We start from the raw sequence: 18,228 nt of genomic DNA, 5'->3' as shown, positions 1-18,228 counted from the left end.
GGCTCATAACAACCTGCATAAGTCAATCATGCACATCTTTTCCCAACTCCGTATTCTGGGATATCATGTTAAAACTTGAAATTGGCAGTGGTCGAAAATGTACATCACAGAAATCGGCAAATGCTACAAATCAGAGGTTCCACTTCTACCCCACCTGGAGCCAGTTGTTAAACATTTATCAACATATTACCGTGTACATAAAATTGCCTAATACAAGGCTTGAAGGATATCTACATATATACTTCCCTATTCTAAATTTGGGAAACATTCTTAACAGGAAAACTACAACTGGAAAACAAAACCCAAAATACTTATCTATTTCTCCTTTCAGTTCCATCAGCTGATGCCTCATATTTTTTAGTTGTATACATGTTTAGGATTATTATGGTTTTTGGTGAATTTATTTGTTCATCATTATATCATGCCTCTATCTCTGCTAATCCCCCCTTTTCTTTAGTCAGCTTAGACTGAAATTAATATAGTTATTCTAGCTTTCTTTTGATTAGTGTTAGCATGAGAAATCCACTGTAATTCTTACCTTTGTTTCTCTGTAGATAAGAAAGGTGGCCCCTCCATGCCTCTGGGTTTTTTCAAGATTTTATTTTTGTCTTTGGTTTTCTGAAGTTAGAATATGAATATGAATATGGAGTACATGTTTTTGTTTGGTATTTATCCTGCTCTGTGTTCTCTGAGTTTTCTGAATCTGCAGTTTGGTGTTTGTCATTAATTTTACAAAGTTCTTAGCCATATAACTTCAAATGTTTATTCTGGACTGTTTTCTCTTTTCCTCTGGTATTCCAATTATGTGTATGTTACATCTTTTGACTTCATCTCACAGTTCTTGGGTGCTCTGTTCTTTCACCCTCCCCCCCATATTCTTTCCCATACTTCAGTTTGGGAAGTATCTATTGATCTATATTCAAGCTCATGAACTTTCCTCTTGATGTCTACTCTAGCGATGGACCCATTGAAGGCATCCTTCATTTCTCTTGCAGTGGTTTTGGTTTTTAGCATTTCCTTTTACTTCTTTATTAGAGTTTTCATCTCTCTGCTTACATTACTCATTTGCTTTTGCATATTTTTTCCTAATTCCATTAGAGCCCTTAAAATATTAATAATAATATTTAAATTTTTTAAAATAATTCTAACATCTGTATTACATCTGAGTCTGGTTATGATGCTTACTTTGTCTCTTCAGACTATATTTCTTCTTGCCTTTTGTCATGCCTTGTAATTTTTTGTTGAAAGCTGGACACATTGTAGAAGGTAATAGGAAATAAAGTAAATAGGCCTTTAGTACAAGAATTTATGAATTAACATATCATGTTAATTATAATATAACATATTATTAATTATTAATATAGTAACATATTTTAATAGCTAGGAGTTGGACTAAAATAGGAGTTACAGGTTCCAGAGGCTTCAGATTTCGCTAGTGTCCTTGTTTTTATCTTCCCTTTTGACTTAAGACTTCCCTAAGTACTCCTCCTTAAAGAGTTTGCGTGTTATAGATTTTTCAGATATAATCCACTGTTATTATACTGGAACCCTGTTGGTGTGCTGCTAAGGTATGGGGAAAGATGAATGTTCTATAATCTTCTAATTAAATCTCAGTCCTTCAGTGGACTTATATTTCAGGACTGTGATACTCACAAACTGTACTCCAGTGGCACAGTTTTTTTTTTTTTTTTTTTTCTCCTTTGCCCCATTATTCCTGAATCTGTGACCTCTGATTGCTATATATCTCCTGCCCCCTAATTAGGTGAGACAGGAAGGCTGGAGGGAGCTGGGTGGGAGCAATTCCCTTCCCCTAGCAGAGCTTTTTAAGTTCTTTCCTCTGGAGTGTAGGCATTTGTTATGGACAAGTTTCTGGGCTGGTTTTGCAATGGCTGCTCTTCCCCTCCCCCTGCCAGAGCCACTGGGGATCTTCCTAGAATCCTCAGCATAAGGACTTGGTGGAACTCTGGGAGAAGAAGCCCCAAAAGCGTGGTTGCCCCTGGAGTTTCTCATTCTTCACTTGTTCATAATCAGCCTCCAGTAATTCATCAAAATTACATTTAAATGTTCCTATCACCACCTTATTGTTCTAACAACTTCTGCTCCAAGAAAGCAGATTTCAGTTGCTGTTTCTTCCTTGAGGCACCTGTCTCTCCAGATTTGGGGCTGATAATTTATCTGCAACTCTGGTTCTCTGATGGTTTCAAAAAAATTGTTGATCTTCAGTTTGTATAGCTTTTTCTTGTTGTAAGGATGGGAGTGATGCCTTTCAGGCTATTTGAATGTGGGAGCTGAAACTGGAAGCTGTATGATTGAAAAAGAATCTTTCGAGTATATAAAAATATAGAACTTTAGTATTGCAAAAAATAGCATAGGCAAAGTCAATTTGAAGAAGACATAGATTTTGGAAATATCTATTTGCAACCTAGATGACAGCCAAAGGGGGACATTTCTATACGATACAAAGAAGGCTTACCAATAGACAAGGTAAAGATAGACAAACCAATAGGAATGTGATCAGTTCACAAAAAGCAAACCGAATGGCCAATGAACTTATGAAAAATTATTAAATTAATTAATAGTTGTGGGAATGCAAACAAAAGTAACAAAACTTAAAAATTAATATAAAAAAACTCAGGCACTCATACATTCTGGTAGAAATATGAATTGCTGCAAACTTTTTGGCAAACAACCTGGCAGCAATCATTAAAAGTCCACAAACCTTTAGCCATAGATAACTCAGTGTTTCATAACTATCTTATATAAATAAAAGCAAATTAAGGTATTCACATGGATGTTGATGGCATATAACTGTTAACAATGTGAATGCTTGGTACTAGAAAAATGCTTACATAATAATGAAACAGCCAAACTATGGGATATTTTGCACTAATTTAAATGAACAAATGAATTACAGCTATGCCTATTGACTTGGAGGGATTGCCATAAAGTATTTATGAATAAGAAAAGCAGAATGTAGAAAAATATGTTTAATATGATTTTAATGTTAGAAAGTAGCAAAAGGCATACATACGTAGATCTACATAAAGATTTTGCCAAAGTTGCAGATTCTTTTTACAGTATGATTTTATTATGACAAAACAAGCAACTGAGCAAAGGGGATTTTAAAAATATCCCTTTATATGCATGAAGATGCTTGTATAAGTTTGAATAAGCAAGTTGAGATGTATGGAAAAATACACACAAGACATGGGTTTGCTCGTGATAGGAAGATGGGGTGGGAGAGGGGACGTGGAGCAGATGACAAACTTTTTTTTAATATCTTTGTACTTCTTCATTACTTTCAAGCTTATATTAAAGTAGTAAATTGAAAAAAATCAAATATACAAGCTCTAAATTAAAAAAAAACATATACTACTATACAGATTTTACTGAGTATATCAGTCTGGATTTCCTGAAGATAACAGTCACAAGTGTTAAAGGCACAAAGGATTTAATATAGGAATTAAGTGTTTCATAGCTGTGGGAGTAGCTGAGGGAAGGATGGTCTGTAAGGCAGTATCTAAAAGATCAGAGAAAGTTATTAGCCACTTGAGCAAAGATACTGAGTCAGTTCCCTCATGATCTCCCTAGAAAAATGTTGTTTATTTCACTTCTGCTTTATCTTAACACTAAGTTCTTTCACTTGTAAACTCCATTAGTCCTAGTTCCAAGCCTAACCAAGATGACATGGCACAATCCAGCACAGTCTACCCTTTTGTCAACTTGGCACTCATACAATCCTTTTAAACTTTCAAACGAGGATAATAACCACATCATGTATCTGACTAATAATTATATCATTCTATATATTATAACTGTATTATATATAATGTTATATATAAATAATGCAAATATGTGTACATGTGTGTGTATATAGACGCAAGAAAATACATATCACTGTAATAGTCCTTATTTCTGCATTGTGGTCACATAGGCATAAGCTGGTATTACATCTTCCTTGTTTTACTCCTCATGCCATATCCCCTTAATAATTGAATTTGTCACGGGCTGTTGGACTGAAGACCTGAGGTCCTTACTGACTGTTGGCCAGAGGTTTCCATCAGTTCCTTGCCAAGCAAACATGGCAGCTTGCTTCCTCAAACTATGCGAGCTGGAAAGACAGAGTCTAACAAGATAGAAGTCATAATATTTTGTAACCTAATAATGAAATAGCAACACATTCCGTGAGAAACTAAATCCATTGCTGTACCCTACTGGTTAGAAGAATGTCACTACATTCATTCCACGCTCAAAAGGAGTGGATTGCACAATGGCATAAATATCAAATGGTGAGGATCGTTGGGGCCATCTTAGAAGTCTGCCTATCACATTGGGCATACTTCTTTCTGCCACCATTGTGTCTTAGCAACCCAACTGCACCAGTCACTAGAGTCACCACTTTTTTTTGTCTGTTAATTCCATAGTACAAGGAACTTACAGTGACCAGGTGGTATTCTTAGCTTTTAGTTTAATGGAGCCATTATTTTATCTCCTTGCAGAATCATTATTTTATTGGAAACTTAAATCTCTAAACCAGCAGAAAACTTTCGAGCAGGGAAGACAAATTCAAATCCAGCTTAAGTGTCTAATCCAGTAAGAACAGATCACTGCCCCTTTCATGAAAGAAGTATAATTAACCTGCTGTCATATAGCTGTCTGCCCCCAAACCCCCGCAGTAGAATACTATTATACCAGGGGCTCATGGTTTGTCTCTACTGTTGGTAGGTCAGGCACTCAGCATTGATATAGCCAGATCAATCTTGTTAATTGGACGCCCATGTTGCTGAGTGTATCTATTTCAGCTCTACATTTTAGTACAAGGAACATGACCACAGGATGTCTCGAGAGACCCTCTGTAGATGGTTAAACAGCATCAATCACCTGGCTCTCTTAAGCCCTCTTTCTGAAAAGTAGATCACTGTGCTATTTTGTTTCCCCAGGAATTTGTTAGCTCAAACCTAGTGTCCAGTAATCTCCAAGATATTTGGTTATTTCTTTTCTAAAGCACAAATACCCCAATAAATGGCTGCGGTTTCTTTTGGAAAGATCTAAATAGATAATTTACAACATACATTTTTGGCAGTGTAGCTGTATCCTCACTCAAGGGAATCAAGCCTCCTTTTCATTTAAGGTGCTCTGAGTCTGCAAACCACTCAAGTCTGGGAAGTGAATAAGGACCACGACTATTGTGATAATGCAAGTCAGGCCTCTACTCACCAGTCCCAAAGGTTTGTGCTTATACAAATCAAGTAGATTTAATGTAGTAGTCTGTTCATCTCTATTAGTCCTAGGAATATAATTATTTAGCCACAGACAAGGATCTCTACACATCTACATGTCCCTCCTACCCATTATGGTAACCATGCCTACCTTGACCCTGGTAATTAAGTTCTAGAGGCAATTAAATTCATCATGTGGCTCCTCGCCACTTCAGAATCCCACCATCCTCATTGTTTTCTGGGAGTCTGCTCCACTGATAGCCTCTCTCTGTCATTCCTGACTTGCAAAGAATAGCCATTAAAGTCTTTCAAGGTTGCTTGTTTCCCCGTCATCACTGTATTTCTGAAAAACTTGGAGAAAGGGGTGAGTGTGAGCAGTGGAACAATGATTCCATTCCTATCTCCATAAGCCTTTGGATACTGCCTTCTTCAGTTCAGTTTGGCCACCACAGGGACCCAGTTGTAGTCAACCAAACAAGGTGTTATAGTTATTCCCAGTTGTTCAGGGTAGCACAGTGAATCCAAAATCACAAGTCAGTGATTCATATAAATAAATCCAGCTGAATCGTACAGTGTATTTCTTCTTCCCTGTTCTAACATCCTTAGTGTCCATTTCCAAAGATAATTTCCCCAGTTTCCACTGATGTAAATTGTCAGAATATTGCAATGTTTTTGGTATGTGTAGTATCACCTCCAGAGTAAGACGTTTTTTTTTTTTTTTTTTTTTCCAAGGCTTGAATCCATTTAAAGGTTTAGAATCAATGAGAGGTGATGGAGTGGGTTGTTATGAGAATCAGCATTTCTCCCATAAGGCTACATGTTCTTTAGTAAAAGAAGCTGAATTTACTCAGACAAAGGAGGTTCCTACTAGGTGGAATTTGGGGGTTCAAGGTCCTCAGCTTCATTGGAATTTATCCCGATATCTCTATCTCAGTCTTTAGGGTTTCATTCCTTCCCAATCAGTGTCATAGACATACTATAAGAAATCCCAAGAAGTTATGAATTTGACTCACATTTTAATTCAGCCACTGGCAGTATTAGATTTTGGATTTGGTTTTCAAAAATTTCAAACTTGCAACTAAAAGCAATAGGTAATCTTTCAAGGTAGTCATAGGTGTTTCTGGTTCCTTACTCAGAACTTGAGATGGGAATTTAAAGCCTTGACCTCATCATTTATTTTTTTCCAACTTTTCCTGTGCAGTTAAAATAGCCAACCATCTCCCCCTGCCCTGACTCTGTCCTTATATTTTATATTATCATGATTTTTTTTTGTAGGTAGGTAGGTACTTGGTCACCCAAAGTTGTAGGCACCTGACTCCAGGGGATAATTTAAGAAACTATTTTACAACTGTGTATTGTGGTCTATATCATATTTACCACTGACGTGAGGTTATTAGTGCCTTTAAATCTAATCATGTTATAGAACCAATTCTAGATTACCATCTTTAAGATTCTGTTCCCCTGGATCCACTTTTAGTACCAAAAGCAATATAAGTCTGTCCTTGTCCAGGAAAACTGAGCCACTACAAGTATTACAGGAGTAAATGGTTTAATATGCGAATTGAATTTATACAAATTTGTGTGTAGTTGGTAGAGATTTGTCTGCAAAGCTGCAGCTAGAAGATAAACTCTCTTTAATCACTTCATTCTGAAGCACTAGCATGAGTGAAAAATCTTGCAAGATGTTTGAGAAATTATACACATGAAACCTCAAACTGGGAGCTCACGAAGAGATTTGAAGAAGCACCACGGTGAATGAGGTCATCATGTTTGATTCCCATGGCCCCCTAAGAATAATGGCTTCTACCTCACTTCCGCTTTCCAAATAGTTTGTGAGATCCTCTCATTGGAAAATGTCAACGTGAAAACACACAGAGAAGGGGATTCTGTGAAATAAATTTCCCAAACTTGAATGGAAGAAGTAGCAGTTGTGTCAGGTTGTCAACAGACAATCCAGAACAACCTAGTTCTTTTCTATCTCTGATACAGTTTTCTAAATGCCCAAACTCTAAAAAATCCAGTCATCCTTAGAAACACTGTATTAGAGTGTTGAATTCAACCACCATTTTTTGAGTGCTCTGTGTCAGATATTACACTTAAATATGGGGATACAAAGATGAACAAGTCAGATTTCTTCAAAATCTCATAGGTTAGCAGGGAGGGAAAATATGGCAACAAAAAAGTGGTTTTTATTGGAAGGATACTACTAATGATGACATAATTCAAGGTAGAGTGAAGAAAAATGGATTTTTGGCAGGTGAGCAAAGTGAGTCATTCTAAGCAAAGATGTCAAAGGGCATATGTTCTGAAAGGTGAAATATTTAGAGGAAATTCAAGGATATTTGTATAGATGGAAATTCAGAGTTCAAAGAGGCAATAGGGGAGATTAAGTTGGAAAGCAGGCAGAAGTCAGGAGAAATACATACAAGAGGTTTAACCATTTTCTGTAGGAAATTGAAATCAATAAAGAGATTTGAGCCCCAGAGATTTGTTTTGTATAAAAATCACTTTTATAGCAATAAAGTGGAGGAATTGGAGTAGGTCAAGGACAGAGGCAGAAAGGTATTTTAGGAGACAAATGCCATAGTCTAGGTGAAAATTATATAAATGCTGTGGTAGTGGAAGAGGGGAGAGTGGTTTCAAAAGAGGTTCCACTTAATTTAGTGATTGACTGATGGGATCTGGAGCTGTGCAGGGAGAGATGAATAGGCATAACCTTTCTAGTTCTGGCTTGGTTGACCAGATAAACAGGTAAAGGCCATTAGCTAAAGTAGGAGCTCAAACTAGCATGTTCTTCTGTAAGAGCTAAACTGTGGAGAAATATCTTGATCCATTTTATTACTTTGAAATGGAGCTATTTTAAAATTATAAAATGTATAAAATGTTCCTGTGTCTCCATGGTACATAAAAAGAACATACTCTAACAATGTCAAAATAAGAAATATAATGTACGTGCAAATTTAGCTGCTCAACATGACCTTTCACATCTGTCAATTAGAAACCCTTGTAAATAGTGTGCTGTGAATGTCAGAAAATGTAAGCAAAGGTGTAGGAAATTTATGGAATTTAATCTAAGCCATTCACTTTATATAAGTCAAGGCATATTTTTTTCTTCCTTTTTTTTTTCCTTTCTCTCTCTTTCTCTGCCTTTTGGTTTAATTTGTAAACTCTGAGTTCACCGTCTGTATCTTCATCTTATAGTTTTCTTGCCACAATGACTAACATAGTTCTGTTCATAAGCACACTTTCTGAATAAATAAATGAATCATTTAATTAATTAATCACACGGAAAGAATGACCCTATCACAAAGTACTGTTTTATAGCATTAGATTAGAGTTGGGAGAACCTGGGTCCTCAGTTCTGTCACTTTAGCAGGTGACCTAATTCTCTTTGAGTCTCAGTTACGTTACCTGAAAGACTGATTACTTCATATTTTGAATTTATAAGACTATTTTCACGTGTCTATTTTTAGGAATGCCCTGCTTGATAGGATAAGCAGTGTACCCTAATTATTTTTGTATTCCCAACAATTAGTCTAGTACCAAGCATATGATAGATGCTTAATGAATAATAGTTGAAAGATTAGATAGTTTATTAATTATCAGGAGTGTGAAGGAAGGTTAAATTCTAGAAGGTGGGGTTAAAAACAATATCTTGAGGATCTGTAGTACCCAAGAGCAAGAAAAGATCAAAAACTGAGGTTTGAAAAAACAATAATAAATCAATGGTAAAAAGCCATGGGGTAAGTTTGGAATACCTCAACTCCAGCGGAGCAAGCCTGCCCTTGGGATCAAAAGGAAAAAGTAGGCTTAATCTTGAGCAGGAGTGATTTGCATCTGGCCTACTTTAGCTTTTTAACCAGTTGTGAGAATTTTTTAACCAGTTGTGCTAGGTTTTGAGAAGGTAGTGTAAGAAATAATTAGCTGGAGATTCACTGGTTCTGGGTTGTTCTCATTTGTTTGGTGCTGGGGGGTGGTGTGGAGTGGAGTAGTGGTAGTGAGTGGAGGATAGTTAATGAATTGCGAAAGAATGTTTTTCTTTCAACTTTTAAATATATTTTTCAGAGTCAGAAACATTCTGTGGTTAAAAATCTACCCAGGTTTCCACCAGTATCTGTTCAGATCATGTCCTCATAAGGGTGCCTGTCTGAGGCATAAGAATCTACCTCAAGCTCTGTTTGCCAAGTTATGACCCTGGGAAGAGGAAAGGGAGAAGGCAGACACAGGAAGAGTGGTGTTTTTAGTCGATCTGCCCAACAGGAACCTTTTCTCTAGTTTGCATAAGGGTGCTTATGTCCTGGCCCTAAGGGTACCAAAAGCACATCCAAAAATCAATAACACTGGTAATAATAATCACCAGTATAGATTCTGATGACATAAAGTACTTCAGGTTTCTCTATATAATATTCTTTTTTTTTTTTAATTAATTAATTTATTTATTTTTGGCTGTGTTGGGTCTTCGTTTCTGTGCGAGGGCTTTCTCTAGTTGCGGCAAGCGGGGCCCACTCTTCATCGCGGTGCGCGGGCCTCTCACCATCGCGGCCTCTCTTGTTGCGGAGCACAGGCTCCAGACGTGCAGGCTCAGTAATTGTGGCTCACGGGCCCAGTTGCTCCGTGGCATGTGGGATCTTCCCAGACCAGGGCTCGAACCCGTGTCCCCTGCATTGGCAGGCGGATTCTCAACCACTGCGCCACCAGGGAAGCCCTCTATATAATATTCTTAATATTTATCACATGGCAAGTTCCACAAACCTAATGCTGGAGAGAATAATAAATCATTTCCAGTAACTTTATGCATAGCAGCTACATTATATCTTGGTACTGACTGCATTCTTCTGAAGGATCCACAGAGAAATAAGAAACCCATATATAAGCATTGACCTGCTACTGTAAGATATTACCCCTTGATCTTTGTGAGAAACTTTTTCTAATTTCCATAGCTTAGAGACATGTTGATGAGTAAGTGACTGATTAAAAACATTTCTTATTGAATTTGTGCACTTCCTGAAAAATTAGCTAGGATAAAATTTTAGATGCTATTGAATATGTGATGTTTTGGAGACTTTATAGGCGGGGTTGATTGGCAAACGTTTTTCTCTTGGGTTTTTTGTCTGTACCTAGTTTTCTGTCTTCATTTTGATTTTTTAAAAAAGACAATTTCAAACCAGGCAAATATATCAAAATATTCTCAAATATTTAAGCCAACTTATGACTTGGTGGTACGTAAGATGGCGAAGATGCTTTAAAATGTATTTATTGGATTCCTGTTTCTACTTAAGACAAGGAATATTTGAACTGGGAAAATCCTAATGGCCATAAACCTAACTTGCCACTTGATGAAGAGATCTCTTCTTTGTCCTCTGCTTGAATACTTTCTATGAATGAAGTGGAAAGAGGTGGAGTCACTTGTTTCCTATATGTCCTACCTGCATTGTTGGACACCAGTAATTCCTCTTATTTTGAACTGAAATTCTGCCTTCCTGAGGATTTATCACTTTAGAGTTCTTCTCACCTCTCTCCTTCTTCTAACCTGAGGTACTCAGCAGTATTTTCAAAACAGCTTATATTTTACTAGGTCAAAACAGTTCTAACCTGAGCTTTTATCTCTTCCAGACTGAGTAATTGCAAGTCTGCCACCCATTCTGTGTACCATCTAATTTCCTGTAAGTTCATACTCTTGTTTCTCTTCCTCTTGCCAGTCTTTAGTTTTGCAAACAACCCCTTAAAAGACTGCTTATGTTTGAATTCCAGTTCCACTCCGTACTAGCTCCACGACTTTGGACGGTTTTTTAACCTCTCTGTGCCTGTTTACTTATTACGCGTAAAACGTTCATTTTACAAATATTTGTTGAGCACCTACCATATACCACGCAGTCTTCTAGGTGGCTGAGAAATATAAGTGACATAAGCAGAATGCCTCACTCTCATTCTTATGATGGCTCCTGGCACAAGGTAAATGCTATTAGTTATGTGTGCCTGTGTTTGCGTGTATTTGTGTATGAAGATGGTGTCCAAAGTAGTCAAACTATGTCAGACGTACTCTCACTGGTGCTGAATACATCAGGATTATTACCTTCTTAAAGTTGAATGAATATTACTTCTTTGAAAGTAGCAGAAAATTGCTTTAGTAGCTGGGTTAATTATTGTTCTTGTTAAGGTTAAGGTCAGCTGATACTTTATTATTAGTATTTTTTTTAAATAACACTGAGTGCTATTATTAGTAAGTATAAAAACTCATCCGTGTGTGGGGTGCAAAGCTATGGAGAAGCCCAGAACGTATCCTATGTGTATTTGTACGTGGGACAAAGTTTCCCTGACCTCCTCTGCCTTCCTTACTGCCAGCTCTGCTTCACTTTGTTTGCCTTTGACCCTCCCACCCACTCTCCACCAGCGCAGTGGTTTGCTGAAGCCAACTTGTACCTGCTGTTCAGCTGATTGTGGAAAATCCAGGAATTTTACAAGCTGGTTGAAAGCTACTATTGGTGGCTATGAAGAGAGTATTTACACCACAGAAATCAGCAAACCCTGCACATCAAAACTTTTTTGTTGTTTTTGAGCCAGCTCACCAGCACACAGCTCCAGCCCAACAATATTTGACCAGTGTTTCATTTTTGTGTTTTTAGTTGTCAGTTGAACTCTGCTTAAATGTTTACTAAGTGAGGTTTTTGGCTGATACATGTTAAACTGTACCTTCCATCTAGAATATTTTTATTTCAAGACAGGAAATATTTTTAAGATGAAAAATCTTTCAAAGTATATAGGAAAAATTTTTGATGGTGGGAGGGAGTTCCTAATTACTTTCATGAGGACAGGAGTCTTTGTTTTTGTCACTGATGTATCTCAACCACCTAGAAGGTTATATAGTACATGGTAGATGTTCAATAAATATTTGTGAAACAAACTCATGCTTTACATGTAATAACTAAACTGAAGCACAAAGTTGTTAAATAACTGTGTGAGGTCATGCAGCCAGTACAGAGTGGAGCTGAAATTGAAATATAGGCAGTTTCTTAAGCTGCCTTTTTTCAAAATGAAAAGAGTTAAAACAGCTGGTCTGTGATTTATTCACATTCCATCAAAGGGGGATACCCTGAGGGAATCTGGTCCTGGCCAAGGGCATCTTGATGAGACAGTACTGCTGGTCTCAGGCAGTCCCAGCCGTCAGAATGGGACAGAAAATTTTGAGTTAGGTTCTCCTGGTGACCAGGATCCATGTAGGACCAGATTTGAGCTTAGGGCATCCTGCCTGGATGGACTGCTTCATATAGTCCCAGACACTGAAGCAGGACTTAGAAAATTCTGATGAAGGGACTCCAGAGTCCTCTGAGGGACCTGTCCTGGGGCAGGGGCTCTACCTGGCAGGTCTGAGGGTGGAACTGTTCCCTGGCTAATGGATTATTTAATAAACTTAGAATCTATGAGTCATGGCTTCCTGGAGAAGGCCATAGAAGTGTTATAACTCTCTAGGGTATTAAATGGAGATGTTTCACAATTAAAGCCTACTTCTACTATATGAAGTAACCCCGTAGACTTCACTTTTAGAGATTTCTTTTTCATCTATTATTCTGGGCCAAAGGTTAATGTTTCACATGGCAGGATAAGACTCGGGGAACTGCCCTTGATGTCCTAGGCATCTTTCTGCTCTGTCGAGTCTCTTGATTATCTGCATCCTTGAAATTACTAGTAAAACATAATGCCTGGTAAAATCTCTGATTTGTTTAAGTCTGATTTGCCTGTCAGATCTTGTATGTGACTCAGATGGTAAATAGGGTTGATGTTTGCGGGTATGAACCACGTACTTGGTGGAAGTTGACAGGTACCAAAGCAAAAACTTTGGTATTTTCTTTCAGTGAGGGAAGAAGGGAAGAGTGAAGAAGAGCTGTCCAGTTTTTTTTTTAATTCGATATTTGTATATACTGAAAAAATTATGTATGGTGATGGGTGTTAACTAGACTCACTGTGCTCAATAAGTAGTTAACATCCATCACCATTCATAGTTACAATTTTTTTTTCTTGTGATTTACTCTTTCAGCAACTTTCAAATATACAATCCAGTAAAATTAACTATAGCCACGATGCTATACATTACATTCCGCCATGACTTATTTATTTTATAAGTGAAAATTTGTACCTTTCGCCCATTCCCTCATCCCCTGGCTCTGGCAACCACCAATCTGTTCTCTGTATCTATGAGCTCAGTGTTATTTTTAGATCCCACATATAAGTGAGATCATATGGTCTTTTACTGTCTGACTTATTTCACTTAGCATAATGCCCTGAGGGTCCATCCAAGTTGTCACAAATGGCATGATTTAAGTCTTTTTTATGGCTGAATGATATTACATATATATCATATATATATTATATATATAATACATATATCACATTTTCTTTATCCATTCTTCCATCGTCGTACACTTAGGTTGCTTCTATATCTTGGCTATTGTACATAATGCTTCAATGAACATTGGAGTGCATATATCTTTTTGAGTTAGTGATTTTTCTTTTCTTCAGATAAATACCCAGAAGTGGAACTGCTGGATCATATGGTAGTTAGATTTTTAACTTTTTTGGGAACCTCCATACTGTTTCCCATAGTGGCTGCACAAATTTCTTTCCCATCAACAGTGCACAAGGATTCCCTTTTCTCCACATCTTTACCAACACTTCTTACTTCTTATCTTTTTGATAATAGCCATTCTAACAGGTGTGATATCGCACTGTGGTTTTGACTTGCATTTTCCTGATGAAACCTTTTCATGTACCTGTTTGCCATGTATGTCTTCTTTGGAAAAATGTCTATTCAGATCCTCTGCTCATTTTTAAATTGGACTGTTTGGTTTTTTGCTATTGAGCTGTGTGAGTTCTTTATATATTTCAGATATCAACCCCTTATCAAATATGTGATTTATGTTTTATCATTCATTATGTTGCCTTTTCATTTTATTGATGGTTTCCTTTGTAGTGCAGAAGCTTTTTAGTTTGATATAGTTCCATTTGTTTATTTTTGCTTTTGGTGTCAAATCCAAAACATATCACTGCCAAGACCAATTTCAATGAACACACATACTACCTATGTTTTCTTCTAGGGGTTTTATGGTTTCAGATCATATGTTCAAGTTTTTAATCCATTTTGAGTTAATTTTTGTGTATGATGCAAGACTGTGGCGGTCTAGTTTCATTCTTTTGCATGTAGCTGTCTAGTTTTCCCAGCACCACTTATTGAAGAGACTGCCCTTTCCCCATTGTATATTCTTGGCATCTTTCATGTAAAGTCCTTGACCATATATGTATGGATTTATTTCTGGGCTCTCTATTCTGTTCCATTGATCTAGGTGTCTGTTTCTATACCAGTGCAATACTGTTTTCATTACTATAGCTTTGTGATGTAGTTCGAAATCAGGGAGCATGATACTTTCAGCTTTGTTCTTTCTCAAGATTCCTTTGGCTATTCGGAGTAAGATCTACCTAGCTTTTAAATTAAGTATTCCCAGAGAAATATGCTATTTCTATTTACATGGCTAGCTGGCAAATAAATTTAGAAACACCTTTCAATAGTCTATGTTAAGAATAGAGACATAGCACTCAAAATTCAAAGTATGCATCACTCTATCAAAATAAACTCTGTACTTCTTCTACCCAGCCCTTCCTCTGTAAAGGAGAATTATCACAGCAAAGCCTAACTTTTTCTAAATATTTTTGACTTTGAGGCTACACACTTTTAGGACAAGTTATCCAAACAGAGGTGTTGATTTGTATGAGTAAAACTCAGCCAAAATCTCTGAGTTTATATGACTTCACAGAAGTCAAGGTGATCATTTTTGGACACTGCAAACTTAGTTTTTTGAATCCTCAAGAATAATTTATTAGTTAGGCTTAATTGATATGTAATGTCCATTTTGAAGAACTGGCCCGAACCATAGTTATTAACCATTATAGTTTAATGGTGTTTAGAGTAAATTTATTGAAACTTCACCATGTGTTAGGCATTGCTCTAAGAACTTTATGTGAAATATCTCATTTTATCCTTCCAGAGACACTTGAAGTAAATACATTTATCCCCACTTTACAGATGAGGAAACTGAAGTATGGGGAAATTAAATAGCTTGCATGGTACATAGTTGGTAATTGCTGTGAGTGAAACAGTTCAGATTGATTTCAACCTGCAACCAAACTTCAAGCTCAGAATGGATGTGGCACCCCAGATGTAATAGCTGAGTAATTATAGATGATTCTTCTCTAGCTCTTTATATCTACATCCTAAGCTGAAGGAATGAATCCAGAAATTCAGAAGGACTAAAAGAATGCACTTAGGCCACTCTCCTTATCTGGTAAAATTGTAGGGACATGGAAATAATTATAAATAATACATATATTTTTACTTTCTGGCAAACTACCTCCTCCATTCCCAGGTTCACACTACATTCTGAGGAATGGCCTAGAAGAGAGATAGGATGCAGTGGTAAGAAGGTGGTGGTTTGCACTGAGTTGATGAATTTTGTCCTCTTCTCTCATTTACTGGTCAATCACACTTATTAATAAATACCTATATTTCATAACAATAGGAAGGTTTTGATATTTGGTATAAAATATGATACCCTTCCAAACTTTATGCATTTAAAAATAAAAATGAAGAGAAAAAGTTGAGTATAAGAGTGAAAAGTTATAGAATTCTTTTATTATTATTATATAAACCACCTTATTAAATTATGGTTGACATGTAAAAAGCTGTACATGTATACAACTCAGTGAGTTTGGGGATAAGTGTATACCCATGAAACTATCACCACTATTAAGGCCATAGACATACCCATCACTTCCCAAAGTTTCCTCCAAACTCTATTATTTGTCTGTGTGTGTGTGATATGAGTATTTAATATAAGATTTACCCTCTTAGCAAATTTTAAGTATTTGCTAGCCATAGTTAGCTAGTATTTTTAGCTACAGGCACTGTGCTAATATATAGTAGATCTTCAAAATGTATCTAGCATAACTGAAACTTTGTACCCTTTGACTATCACCTCTCTATTTTCTCCTCCCCCCAGTTCCAGTAATCACCATTTTACTCTCTGCTTCTATGAGTTCAATTAACTATTTTAGACTCCACATATAAGTGAGATCATACAGTATTTGTCTTTCTGTGTCTGGCCTATTTCACTTAGCATAATGTCCTCCAGATCCACTCATGTTGTTGCAGATGGCAGGATTTTCTTCTTTTTCAAAGCTGAATAATATTCCGTTGTATGTGTATACCATATTTTCTTTATCCAATTATCCATCAATGAATATTTAGGATATTTTTTTCCATATCTTGTCTATTGTGAATAATGGGAGTGCAGGTATCTCTCTGAAATAATGATTTCAATTCTTTGGATCAATAACCTCAAGTGGGACTGCTGGATCATATGATAGTTCTATTTTGTAATTTTTTGAGAAACCTCCATGCAGTTTTCCATAATGGCTGTACCAATTTCATTCCCACCAACAGTATACCAGGGGTCCCTTTTCTCCACATCCTTGCCAACACTTGTTATCTCTTGTCTTTTTGATAATGGCCATCCTAACAGGTGTGAGGTGATATCTCATTGTGGTTTTCATTTGCATTTGCCTGATGATTAGTGATAAAACCCACTTTACTGTATTTTCACATCTTAGTGAAAATACTCCCCATGTGTAAGATGCATCTTTATATTATTTATAGTCCACATATTATAATTTACTTGTATAAATATAACCTTACAAACTTATACTTTAGTTCTTAGTTTATAACTATTACTTTAAATTATGTATATTTTTATACTTTTGTAATAGCAATAATGTTTTTGTTTTTTATCCCTTCTAAATAATGTGCCTTTATTCAGAAGCAAAGGTAGTTTCCCATCAATTTATAGTGGGTGGATGCTTTGCATTACATTTTTTTTTTTTTAATTAATTTATTTATTTATTTTGGCTGTGTTGGGTCTTCATTTCTGTGCGTGGGCTTTCTCTAATTGCGGCGAGCGGGGGCCACTCTTCATTGCGGTGCACGAGCCTCTCACTGTCGCAGCCTCTCTTGTTGCGGAGCACAGGCTCCAGACGCGCAGGCTCAGTAATTGTGGCTCACGGGCCTAGTTGCTCCACGGCATGTGGGATCCTCCCAGACCAGGGCTCGAACCCGTGTCCCCTGCATTGGCAGACAGATTCTCAACCACTGAGCCACCAGGGAAGCCCCTGCATTACATTTTAAATGTTGCTTTGGAAACAGGCAATTAGTTATAAACCAGGCCTGCCATCATCATTTATTGATGAAGAAACACTGAGTTCCTTCTTTTGTAAATTTGAGATAAGCTGTCTTCCCAAAGACATCTAGATAAGAGGAATCAATGTACATTGTCATTTTGACAGGCCATACTTTCCTGTTTGCTTACACATCTGCTCAAGGAGAAAAGACTATCAGATATTTTTACTGATAATGATAAACAAGAGAGGGAGTCTTGGGTTGGTATCTGAGGACAGCCTGTCAGGGCTGAATGGAAATTCAATCCCCGTTCTAATGAATGCCATTGCCCTACAGGGGGAGCCATGACGACAGCTGATCCGCCCCCTGAAGTTTGAAGTCCTTGCTAATGACAAGACTGTAATTCTCAGACCTGTCAACAAGGACCTAACATGCTTTTTCAGTCCAGTAGGGTACTGTGAGCTATTTTCATATGTGTGTTTTCAGGACTGAATACCTATTTTGAAGTGACTCTGTTCTGTGGGGGTAGAAACACCAAGGACCATTCAGTTCCTACCAAATGATTTGGAGAAAGAGCTAGTTCATGTTAGAAAGTGAGAAAAAAAAGTGACAATTTTTACTACAGATACCAAAAAACTTAACAACTCAGGGGACAATATTATAATAAATACCATTTAATTAACCATAAAAACATATCCAGAATGTCCTCTTCCTTCACAAGTACCTATCCAGCCTAGCTCATGGCTTTAGTCTTACAAAATAGCTTTGTTACCCCTGCCTCCTCTTCCTTTG

The sequence above is a fragment of the Balaenoptera ricei genome, chromosome 9, assembly GCF_028023285.1.
Source record: "Balaenoptera ricei isolate mBalRic1 chromosome 9, mBalRic1.hap2, whole genome shotgun sequence".
Lineage (NCBI taxonomy): Eukaryota > Metazoa > Chordata > Mammalia > Artiodactyla > Balaenopteridae > Balaenoptera > Balaenoptera ricei.
Note: the sequence above shows the minus strand (reverse complement) of the source record.